This window comes from Salvia miltiorrhiza, chromosome 1, assembly GCF_028751815.1.
Source record: "Salvia miltiorrhiza cultivar Shanhuang (shh) chromosome 1, IMPLAD_Smil_shh, whole genome shotgun sequence".
In the NCBI taxonomy this organism is placed as follows: domain Eukaryota; kingdom Viridiplantae; phylum Streptophyta; class Magnoliopsida; order Lamiales; family Lamiaceae; genus Salvia; species Salvia miltiorrhiza.
Window position 1 is genome coordinate 263,107 of NC_080387.1, and position 12,947 is coordinate 276,053.

The following is a 12,947-nucleotide window of genomic DNA, read 5'->3' on the forward strand; positions in this document are numbered from 1 at the left end:
GAGTGCTGTTTGCTGCTTTTTCTTGTGGGTGCAGGATTCCGGAGTTTGGGAAGTCTTTCGTGAAGCTTTGAGCATTTCTGGATAAAGAAGCAGATGCCGCTGCCAGACTAGGCCACCGCCTCCGGGTAGGCGGCCGCCTACTCTTGCGGCCACCGCCTACTTCTAGGCCACCGCCTACTTCTAGGCGGCCGCCTACTTCTAGGCGGCCGCCTACTTCTAGGCGGCCGCCTACCGCGTGTTCTGGCAGTTACGAATTTTTTAGTTTAAAACCCATCTTTAGGGTTTCACTTTATCACTCTCGTCTCCAGCAGCCTCCATAGGCGATTTCCACATTTTTCCTTGGGTTTTTAGAGTTTCAAATCAATTACTTTCGATTGTGGATTCATTGGATTGCTTTGGATGTCAATTAACACTTCATCGGATTGGTTTTCCTTGGATTGCTATGTTTTGTAAGAACTCCCTTTGATTCTCTTTGTTTATGAATCCCTTGGTTATTTGAGTTTTTGTTTCTTGTATTTGATGAATATGATGATTGAAGATCATTGTTGTTGATGCTATATTTTCTTGGTTATATGAATCTTTTGGTTAATTAAGTTTTGTGTTTTATGCTTTGATGAATGTGATGATTGGAGATTATTATTGTTGAGTTTAGATAATCTTGATTATATGAATTCTTTGGTTAATTGAATCCTTGTTTTATACTTTTGATGGATGTAAGGATTAGAGATGATTGTTGTTGAGTTTAGATAATCTACGTGATTCGTAGTTCGTTGCTATTGCTTACGTTTTTCCCTTCTTGTTAGTGAAAGTTTAGAGATTTCTTTTTATGGAGATTAAGATTTTCTTTGCATTCGAATCTTATGCTTGATTTAGTTTCTTGCCTAGGTAGTTATTAATCTTTGATGTTTACAAGTTTATGATCGTTTGGTTTAGTGTTGGAGTTGCTTGCGGAATTCTCTTGGATTGTGTGTGTTTGCTTAACATTCATTTGATTAAATGTTAATATGTTATTTCGCCTAGATAATCGTTGTTTATGGTGTTGAATTGATGATTGCTTTCTAGATTGCTAGTTTAGAACCTTAGCTTTGTTTTCCTTCTTGCGTTCTTATTGGCTTCCTATCTTTTGCCTAGTTAACTTTATATGCTTTATTTTAATTACGCATTAGTTAATCGGAGAGAAAGTGTCAGACCCAATTACCCGATTAGAGTGTTTAGATTTCTTTTAAGTTTCTTGTGAGCAATACGATTAGAGCCCTGCTAAGTCTTCCTTGTGAGACGACTTGAGTCACCTTACCACCCTAGGACGACCTCGTATAAATTCGAGTCCATCCGTTAGGTGTTTTTGGATGAGTCAAATATGAAGCTCTATAATATCTCGATGGAAAGGTAATTGAACTGTCTTTCCAATGCCACCGGCCGTTCATTATTTGAAGTTGAAATGCGAAAGTTATGATTGAAACATTGAAGGATGGTCAAGCTGGCATATTCTACGAATTTTTACCACATCATTCCCTCCTTGTCGAACAGAACTCGTCTCCGAGTTCGGATCTCCCCTAACATACACCCCATGAGTATGTATAATTTTCTCTTTGAATTTGTTGTGCGTTCCAAACTTGAATGCATGAACCTCCCGCCGAAACTGTGGCATAATAAGCAAACAATTCCCCTTCTTCTTTTTTTGAAGATTTAGAGTAAGAAATGTGTTTACATGGCAAAACAACAATCTTAACCTTTCCTGTTATAAATGAATAAGTATTTTTTCTACCATCATGCATAACACCTTTATCATATTGCCAAGGTCGACCCAAAAGTATATGACCAACATTTATAGAGATAACATCATACCAAATAATAACTTGATATTGTCCATCAATTGAATATGTATGTGTCACATGATCATCAATGGAAAGAGAGATACCTGATGTCAATACTATAGAAATGGTATCATTCTTGAAAATTTGTTCTTCAGATATGACTTCCAATTCTTCATCAAATATAGGTGGACCGTCATAGAAATCAGTTTACATATCATCACAAGGAAACTCTGGTGAATCTTCATTGTTCCAAAGGCCAGAATTTAAATGGCCATCGTTTGATAGAACTAGTGGGGCAAAAGGATTTTCATATTCCAAGTCATCACCTAAATAGCCGTGGCCTGAACCGCGTTCGCTTTTGGCTCATTGACGCTCAAGACGTATGGTAAGCTCCTCAACTTGTCTCTGAAGTGCCTGAATTTCAGCATCTCGTTCATCTCCAAGATTTTCCATGTCTCCTCTACCACGACCACCTCTTCCTCTTCTCGCTGCCATGAGAGAAAGATGGAAATAACAAAGGGCCTAATCTGGCTCTAGATACCAAATTATGTGGATGGAAAATAAGAGAAATTGATGAAATAAGATAATATGCCTAATTCGACTTCTAAGTTGAAAAAAATGAGAAATTGAAAACTCTATTCTCAAACTTTATATAATCAAATTATCATCAACTCAAGTCTACATTTATCTCCATAAGATAGGTTATTTATAGGCCCTAACTTAAACAAGTTCATATATGAAAAAGACTCTTAAACTAGAAACATTAAAACAAAGACTCTTCAACTCAAGTGTCAAATGAAACGTTCATTACTCTTTGAATATTTGGAATCTGAAGCTCTATAATATCTCGATGGAAAGGTAATTGAACTGGCTTTCCAATTCCATCGGCCGTTCATTATTTGGAGTTGAAATGCGAAAGTTATGATTGAAACATTTAAGGATGGTCAAGCTGGCAGATTCTACGATCAGTTAACTTCCGATTACAGTAACGAAAGTGGGCAATAATTTATGTCCCAAACTTTAATATTTTTTTTATAAATATCCTCAACTTATTTTATACTTGAATAAATCTTGAATTTTGAAAGAAGTTCTTATTATGACTCAAAATCGAGAATTTGACAATGGAAAGATGAATCGCCTCGCTATACAACATCATCTTCTGCCCACAAATAAAAAAATAATCGCTCATAAGCTTCAAACAGTCTTTGCAAAATCCCGATTATCAACTTTCTTCACTGATGACATAGTGAAGTCAATTGTTGCAATTGGAAGGAATGTTGTCTGTAACAACTCAATTGTCCATGTGTTATCAACTCCATCTTCATAAATTGAGTTTGAAGGACCAAATAAATCCATTTTTTTCTCAATTTCAAATATTGACTCTTCTCAACTTGAACCTCAACAACCTTGAGCAAGCAAATCCCTTTTCTCATTGGATCATTCACAAACATTTAGTACTTGAATTTACCATTTGTTGGATTTTATGGAAAGATTTCTCACAATATTGAAAAAGTTTCATATCTATACAGTCAAGAACTTAGTGGATATATATATATATATATATATATATATATATATATATATATATATATATATATAGGCTAAAGTTCAATGAAGAAGGCCTAAATGTAAGAAAGAAGAGAGAAGTAATCTAATCCGTTGATCTTATCTAATCTAACAGACATGATTTATTCACGCCATGTTCAACGAATTTTTTCGTTGAACATATGGGGGGTCGAAACCCAGAACCCCCAAAAATATTGTATATGTTCACGAATGTTCAACGGAAAAATCCGTTGAACATGGCGTGAATAAATCATGTCCATTAGATTAGATAAGATCAACGGATGAGATTACTTCTCTCTTCTTTCTTACATTCAGGCCTTTTTCATTGAACCTAACCCTATATATATATATATATATATATATATATATATATATATATATATAGGGTAGGGGAGGGCTACAGTATAAACACATCTTAACATATAAATTATAAACTAGTTGAAATGCATGATTTCTATGTAGAACACATATGAATTTCCTGTGTAACTGTATGAATTGCAAAAATTAATTATTTTGCTACCTATAGGATTCGAACCCAGGACCATGAATTCATCCAACAAGGTGATGAGTCAACCGTAAATCTTGATGATCTAAAGGCTGAAAATGGTTCGTATTTTATATGCTAAGATGTGCTTTTATTTTAGTCCACCCCTATATATATATATATATATATAGAGAGAGAGAGAGAGAGAGAGAGAGAGAGAGAGAGAGAGAGAGAGAGAGAAGGGTTCAACAGAGAAGCTAAATATTGTGGAGAATAGAGAATTCGTAAAATAAAAACGAACAGATCTATAATTTTAATGAACAGATCAATGTACCGCATGAACAGAAATTTGCCCCGGGTTCGAATCCTGCTGGTGGCGAGTTTTTCTATATTTTTACTAAATACGTCTGTTCATTAGTTATGTTGATCTGTTCGTAAAATATATAGATTTGTTCATGATGAATAAAAAGATAATTCTCTGTTGAACTCAACCCTATATATATATATATATATATATATATATATATATATATATATATATATATATATAGGCAAGAGTTCAATTGTGAAGTGCAAATAATTTGAGAATTGAGAATTAATCATAGCCTTTGAAATATTAAGATCCAATGGTTTCAAGGCATTCAAAGATTCAGCCGTTTATATTTACTTTAAGGGTACTATAGACTTTTGAATATCCACAATACAATTTACGTTGCTAATTTTATGGGATAGGATTTTTGTATTTTTGGAAGTTATGGATTAAGAGTATATCTTTTAATCCTAGTGCGTAAAACCTAGGTATTAAAAAATTTCAATACCGTCGCCGCAACAGATTTGTTAATCACATTTTGCTTTCAAGAGATTTCTCAGTATCATGTTAGAAACCAATTGTAATGCTGGAGATTCAATGGATAGTCAAGGTATGTTTAGAGAAGATCAACATGATATATAACATTCCTATTTTGTTTGATGATGTAGTTTAATTTGTTGTGTTGTTGAAGGAACACGGATATTATCGATCCATCACTTATGTTTTTTTTAGTTGTTTTTTGCATGTCTCAGAATCGTGAATGAGTTCTAGAAGTTAAGAAATCGTTGAAATACATTAATCCTAGCAATATAGACACAATCAAGAAATCATGAATCCTAGTGTCATAAACAAACTTAATCGTCGATATCCATCACACGCCGAACACAAAAAATAAGCAAAAAAGAAAATTACCTTTAGAGTTCTCGACATCCATCGCGTGCCGAACAAGATAACAACGTTTCGATCAAAAAAGATTAAGAAGATATTACTCAGAATTTCAAAGAAATAGATTCGTCGAAATCTGTTAATCAACTCCATAAACATTGAAAGAGCGAAAATGGTGGGATTTGATGAAACTTTCCCAAATCTTACTCAACTAAAAAGACATATATCTCCTTTTCGATCAGAATATTAATTTCCATATTGATACAAAATAAATTAAACCATTTAATTCCTTAAATCTGGTGCGTTGGATCAAATAGATTGAATGGTATAGATTTGCTCTTAATTCTTAATGTAAGGGATTCTTTTCTATTGAATTGAACCCTATATAGGGTAGGGATCTATAGAGAATCCCACATTAATAAAGAATAGAGAATTAATCTCTACTGTTAGATCTAACAAATCAGACGGCTCAAAGTAATTCGAATAACTAAAAAATAAAACTAACAAAACACGTGAAAATTAAATGGGGCGAGAATTTACAGATCGTGGGGGTAATTGGGAATTTAACAAGTCGGAATTTTCTATCATAATTTGTTGGAGATAAATTGGATGAAATTTCATTTATATTCTATTATTATTGTTAAATTTTACTTGAGGATTTTAATATAAAGAGTCTACAGAGGTTGAAAAGCAAAAGCATAAGTGTTGGGTTAATTTTTCATCTGAGTTTTTATTCTTCGAAGAATTTTATTTTGTTCATTTAGAAATAATGTTTTGTTCATTGATATTTGATTGAGAATTTCCCATATTTAATGTAAATTTTTTTGAATAAGCTTAACAAAGTTATGAACATCTAAATAAAATATTTGAATTTATTAATATCTGATTGAGAATTGTAAAAATATTTAACATACAACATTTTGAACAAGCGTACAAAATGTTACGAACATCTAAATAATTTTTTTGATTTTTACTTGCTTACATTAAATATTTAACATAAAATATTTTGAACAAACACAAAAATATTACGAACATCTATATAAAATATTTGATTTTTTTTTTCTCACAAAAAATATTAAACACTGAACTTTTCGAATAAGCGTAACAAAATTAGGAACATCTCAACAAAATATTCGAATTTTTTTTTATTGACGTAAAATATTTCAAATAAGCGTAAAAGATAGGACAATTTTCCTAAATTCTACAGAATTTGATACTTAAATAATTTATTTTACTTACAATAAATGAAATAAATAACCAGGCGTATTAAAAGTATAAATAAATATTACTAATTTTTTATAAGTACTGATAACCGTAACATATGTATGATACAACAATATTCAATTAAAAAAAAAATATACATGTATTCGTATTAGTCTGAGAATGAAAGTTTGCCTTCAAGTTATTGATGTTCTACTCTGCCTCTTATGGTAGAAAAGTTTTCGTTAATTACTCAACTCAATCACATTAACTATCTTGTTGAATATAAAAGGAATAAACTATTAAAATATTGCGTCATGACATCCGTTAGTTAACTTCCCGAAATTAATGAGACGTGATTCAGTTTTTTTTAAGAAAATTGCGGTTACAAATAAAATAAGTAATTACACAATCCTTCCATATATTTAATAATCTAAAAAAGCAGATTTATGTAAACCGTTGGATATGCCTAATCGCACGGATAACAATTATTCTCTATTCTTAAAATATTTGTGATTCTCCACGGATCCATTCTCTATATATATATAATATATATATATATATATATATATATATATATATATATATATATATATAGGGAGAGGTTCAAGAAAGAACCATAAATAAAAAAAGAACGGAGAACCATTTTCAGCCATTCGATCATCAAGATCTATGGTGGATGTATCATCTTGGTGGATGAATGCAGATCCTGGGTTCGAATCCTGAAGGAAGCAATTTTTTTTATTTTTTTGAATGCATTAATTTTAACAGCGAATGCATTAATTTTTACAGTGAATGTATTAGATTTGATGGTTCTCACGTTCTCACAAATAATGTAGTTCTCTCTAGAACCACACCCTATATATATATATATATATATATATATAGGGAAGAGTTCAATGGAGATCACTAAACATTCAAAGAACAGAGACCAAATTTCAGCCGTTGATCTTATTTAATCTAACGGTCAGTATTTATTCACGTCATGTTCAACGATTTTTTTTGTTGAACATATATAGGGTCGAATCCCACAACCCCCAAAAAATCAACATTTATTCACGCAATGTTCAACGGATTTGATGAACGTTCATCAAATCCGTTGAACATATCAGTAATTTCGTTGAACATTCATCAAATCTGTTGAACATGGCGTGAATAAATGCTAATTTTTTGGGGGTTGTGAGATTCGACCCTGTATCTGTTCAACAAAGAATAATTAGTTGAACACGGCGTGAATAAATGCTGACCGTTAGATTATATAAAATCAACGGTTGAGATTTGGTTTATGTTCTTTGAATATTTAGTGGTTTTCATTGAACGCGAATATATATATATATATATATAGGCCAAGGTTCAATGAAGAAGGCCTAAATGTAAGAAAGAAGAAATAAGTAATCTTGACCCTCCATATTAATAAATCCAATGGTCCATATTTAACATCCAATTCTGCAGCATATAATATGTTAAAGGATATGATTGTCAATTGCTTATATATTATATACGTTTTTTTTCCATATTTAGTGGTAATCAAATCCTCCTAATCTTAGTAGATATTTTTAATGATTTTGTGACATCTTAATGTCAACACAAAAACAACCGATCATCTCAATCATCTTGTCAAAGAGCATAGCTGTCACGACCGGTCCTAATTAAGGATAATTAAGCCGGGAAATCGTGGCTAATGGAGGGAGATTAGAAGCGGGGTAGAAAGGGGAATAATCAAACAAGAAAGGATCGTATTTCATCATTGTTAACAACATGGATATCTATAATATAACAGAGTTTTTGTCGTATAGACTCAAATAACTAACAAGTTCGGATAACTCCGACTTATCCAAAATAACATAAAACTTCTGAGTACGCAGCGGAATAAGGTTCTGATTACATGTATGAAGACATGTAACCCTAGAGTTCATTAATACATAATAAGACAAAAGAATCCCGCTCGTCACTTCATCACCATCGGCAGCTGCTCAACCTGCACATTTAGAAATATATGCAGGGCTTGAGTACAAAAGTACTCAGTGGACACGTATGCCTAATTATAAAAATACATGCTTCAAAACTGTAAATTGTCATGCCATCATAAACAGTACAGCAAGGGAGTTTTTCGCTAAAAGGCCCAAGCTTACTAAATTCATTTGTGATTCTTAAAGTTCGTCTGCAGACTAAGTTCTCTTGTAATCTATCATATCTGGAACTTTGTGCCGGAGAGGTGGCCACCTCTCACGGTCACTTGACCGGCCAACCCGCTAGATGACTCACGGTCACTGGTGTACACTAGCCCTGGCAGGATAGCTATCAACTGCTTAAGACCCGAATTCGATTACATGATTAAAGTCACATCAGATAGATATCATACTGAAATTTAAACATTTTATGGCAAGACAATATTTGAAATAACTTCAATTAATTTAGTCGTGAAATAACTTGCTTGAACGTAACATTTAAACTCATTTGATATATATGAAAGTAATGCCCACCTGATAGAAATTTTCTGTGGTACAGTAGCTCCTTGACTGATTATTAATCTCGTGTTTGACCTTTATTACGAGAATATAAATAAGATACTGCTCGAATAAAATCCTCAATTAATGAGAATGCGTAATTTAACTATGCATGACTCATATTCCGATAATTATTATTATGAGATAATAATCTGGGAAATTCTATTATAAATCCTAATTGTCGAAATAAAATAATTTAAATAAGGCTCGTCACATGAGGTCGGATAGATTATCATAATCAATCCGTTCTCATCGGGTGTTCTAATCCGTCAATTAAATAAACCCCGTTCCTCGTAGTCAATAGAAAATAAATACTTCAACTTATTCGCTTTATAATCTCATAATTAATCGGGCTTAATAAATAAGAACAATTAATGTTATAAAATTAAAAAAAAATAAAATAAAATAAAAAGGCTCAACATAAGGCACATAAGAATCACAATCAAACATCATCAAAACATGCTCTGCTTTTACACTGACTCAACTTCAAAATTTAATCTGTTCTGACTCCGACATCTCCTGGACTCGAGACTCATACCGAAAGAAAGATCTTCGAGTCTAGTTTCATATAAAAAACAATAGAGTCGAAAACTCCAAGTGGTTTGAGAGATATGACGTTTTTACCACGATCTACCATGTTCGGCAGTTTTGAACAATCGAAAACTTGTATTTTTGAAAAATAGTAAACGTTGTCAAACTGGGCTCAACTTTGGTGGATATCTAAATAACACAATAAGGTTAATACCATAAAAAGTTGGAAAGCTAGATCAGCCAGGAAGCTACTGAAATAAATGACTCTTTTCTCTGTTCTCTGAAATTCTCAGTAGTAATGTGCAGTTTAGGTTTTGCATTTTAAAGAAGTATCATACGAAGTTGGAATGGCTTGAAATTTTACCAGGGTACTCAAGACTCATGTAGGGACTTTCTATAAAATTTTCAAAGCTGTTAGACATCGACAAACCGTCGATCACAGTAGGTCAGTAGGCCTACGAAATTCATATTTATAAGTCCTTAAAAATAATTTATATAAATCAAGAAATAATAGTTTAATCCCAAAAATATTCATTAAAAGTCCATCCTAATTTAAATAAAGAACGGACCTCATTTAAAATAAATAGTCCCAAACTTGTTACGCACATATACTAAATCTTTCACGAAACATCCTTTAAAATAAACTTTGATACATAGAAAATAATTCAACAACTTGAGCTCTTAAGGGGTTGTTTTACAACAGACACCAAATCTACCTCGGATCTCCAAATGAGGCTCCAAAAGACATTCTGGAAACTAGACATTTCAAGGATCATTCTCCAATTTGAATCGAATGAAAAACAATTCAAACGAGCAAGATATGCCCTCTCAAAGATGGGTATTTAACAAGCAAAAATCTGTAAATTTCATATTTCCAGATTACAACCAAGTCAGTGGGCTTTCTTTAAAAATTCATATCTCCCTTTACAAAACTCCACTGGGAACCCCAAAGGTCAATCTGGAAACTAGGGAGAGATCATAACACTCTCCAGTTGGATTTACTCTAAGAACCTTCATGGTTTAGAAGATATGACTATCTAAAGTTCAGTGCACAAAAAGAGTTCAAGTTTGGCAGATTCAGAACATAAATCGGAAAAACCACTTTAAGCTTCACCAAAAATTCTAAAACTGAACAAGTAAGTTCCCAACATGTCAGTGAATATTCAGTAGAAAGATAGGCTTGAGAATCAAATATTTAAGTCGGCCTTTTCCACCTCAAAGTCGTAGGTTTGTAAAATCTACTGGATGGTACATGGAATAAGAACTAGATTTCAAGAATTTATACCGGTTGTTTCCCTTACTCAAAAATGGTGAGGCCGATGTCAAAAGGAAGATACGGGAGTCTAGAGTGACATATTCAAGTTTCAAAGGTTTTCACCGATTGAAACTTTACTTATGATCTCCCAAAGATTGTTTACCAAAAATGTATTCCAGATGGGCAGTGATGTTTACAAATTCATAAATAAATCATGCGAGCTCTAAATATTCTGAAATTTTACCAAAATATAGAAAATGTATGAAAGATGATACACAATTAATTTGAGAATTTTTGGGAACCGTTTGGATGATATGCAACTGAATTCAAAATAAAGAAGCTTAGTATATACCTCTTCAAGTTACAATTTGGAGTTGGAGGAAACTCTCTCTCCCTTTCTCAACTTCTTCTACACGTTTTGGTGAGGGAAGAAAAGACTTGATGGCTGGAACAATATGTGTTGTTGCATAATTGAGTTGGTGGTGAAAGTGGTGGGGAAAATGGTGGTGAAAGTCAAAAAGTAGATTTAGTGGTAAAATGGAGTGGGGAACAAAATTAATGGAAAGAAAAAGAGAAGAAAAAGAAAGGAAAAAAAATGTAGAGGAGAATTATTGATGTATTTTCTCTGTCTCGGTGATTCTGTAACTGTAAGATGGATCGTGTGCTCGTATATGCTTGATACTGTTTATTTAAATAAATCTCGTATTTCGACATGTGATTTCTCGCTTAAATCGATAAATTATAAAATGAATCTAAATTAAATCCGTAGATTTAATTCGTTTGTTGTTCTAATATTTAAATTAAATCCGCAGATTTAATTAACTCACGAGTCAGAAATAAATCACGACTTGAATAAAGATAAAATCTAATTTCATCTTGCTTAAATAAATAACGTGACTTTGCTAAGTCAGTTATAACTCTGAAATAATATCATTAACTGCTTTAACAATATAAATTCAGGATCATAAGCTTAATTCATATTAGGATAAAAACCGTTTTCATTCACTGATGAACAAAAATAAACACTCATTACTAGATTTAAAATATATAAAAGAGCGGGTCACTACATACTACCCCTCTTAACAAAAATTTCGTCCCGAAATTTGCATATTTCTTCTAAAACAGTTCGGGGTATTTCTCCTTCATTTTGTCTTCAAGCTCCCACGTTGCTTCCTCTTGTTCGTGGTGTCTCCATAAGACTTTCACTGATGTGATTGCCTTATTCCTGAGTTGTTGTACTTTTCGATCTAGAATGGCCTCTGGTCTTTCTTCATAGCTCAAGTCTGGACAAAGGATCATCTCTTCTTGGTGGATTATGTGCTTTGGATCGAAAACGTATTTCCTGAGTTGTGATACGTGGAAAACATTGTGAACGTTTCCAAAGCTTGGCGGTAACGCCAACCTATAGGCTACTGGGCCTATTCTCTCCAAAATCTCATAAGGTCCTACGAATCGGGGCCTAAGTTTTCCCTTGACACCAAACCTAGTTATCCCCTTGGTAGGAGATACCTTTAGGAAGACCTTGTCTCCTATTTCAAAACATAACTCAGTTCGACGTGCATCAGCGTAAGATTTCTGTCTATCTTGTGCCTCTTTTATTCGCCCTCTGATCTGGCGGACTATCTCAACCATCTCATTGACCATGTCTGGTCCTAAAACTTTTCTCTCACCCACTTCATCCCAATAAAGCGGTGATCTACATTTTCTTCCATACAATGCCTCATATGGTGCCATATCGATAGTTGCCTGGTAACTGTTATTATAGGCAAATTCAATCAACGGCAGCACTGCTTCCCAACTTCCACCTCTGTCTAACACCACTGTTCTCAACATATCTTCAAGGGTCTGAATTGTCCTTTCAGACTGCCCATCTGTCTGCGGGTGGAAGGCGGTGCTGAAATTTAGCCTCGTGCCTAACTCCTTCTGTAAGCTCATCCAAAATCTAGATGTGAACTTCGAGTCTCGATCTGATGTGATTGACACGGGTACACCGTGTAAGCGTACAATCTCTCGAACATACAACTGAGCTAGCTTGTCTGACCCGTGTGTGATCGGTATTGGTATAAAATGAGCACATTTTGTGAGTCGATCCACTATTACCCAAATGGCAGTGTTTCCTCTCTTTGTTTTGGGCAAACTGGTCACAAAATCCATTGCGATGTGCTCCCACTTCCATTCTGGAATTTCCAACGATTGTAGTTTTCCATATGGCCTTTGGTGTAAGGCCTTCACCTGTTGGCATGCCAGGCATTTCTCCACAAATGACGCTATGTCTCTCTTCATGCCTTCCCACTAAAAGTGTTTCTTTAGGTCCTGATACATCTTAGTACTCCCTGGGTGGGCAGTATAAGGGTATCGTGAGCCTCACTCATGATTTTATCCTTAAGCTCATCAT

General features: G+C 33.6%; 1 long non-coding RNA gene across 2 annotated transcripts; it reads right to left on the bottom strand.

The window, feature by feature from the left end:
- Positions 1–7,975: 7,975 nt before the first annotated feature.
- LOC131007190 (uncharacterized) lies at positions 7,976–11,493 on the bottom strand. 2 transcript variants are annotated; one of them, XR_009095950.1, is made up of 3 exons: positions 10,905–11,493; positions 8,743–8,802; positions 7,976–8,237 (listed from the first exon to the last, which is right to left on the bottom strand). It is a non-coding gene; the product is annotated as an uncharacterized LOC131007190 (long non-coding RNA). The 2 variants fall into 2 exon arrangements; XR_009095949.1 differs by lacking the exon at positions 8,743–8,802.
- Between the last annotated feature and the right edge of the window lie 1,454 nt (positions 11,494–12,947).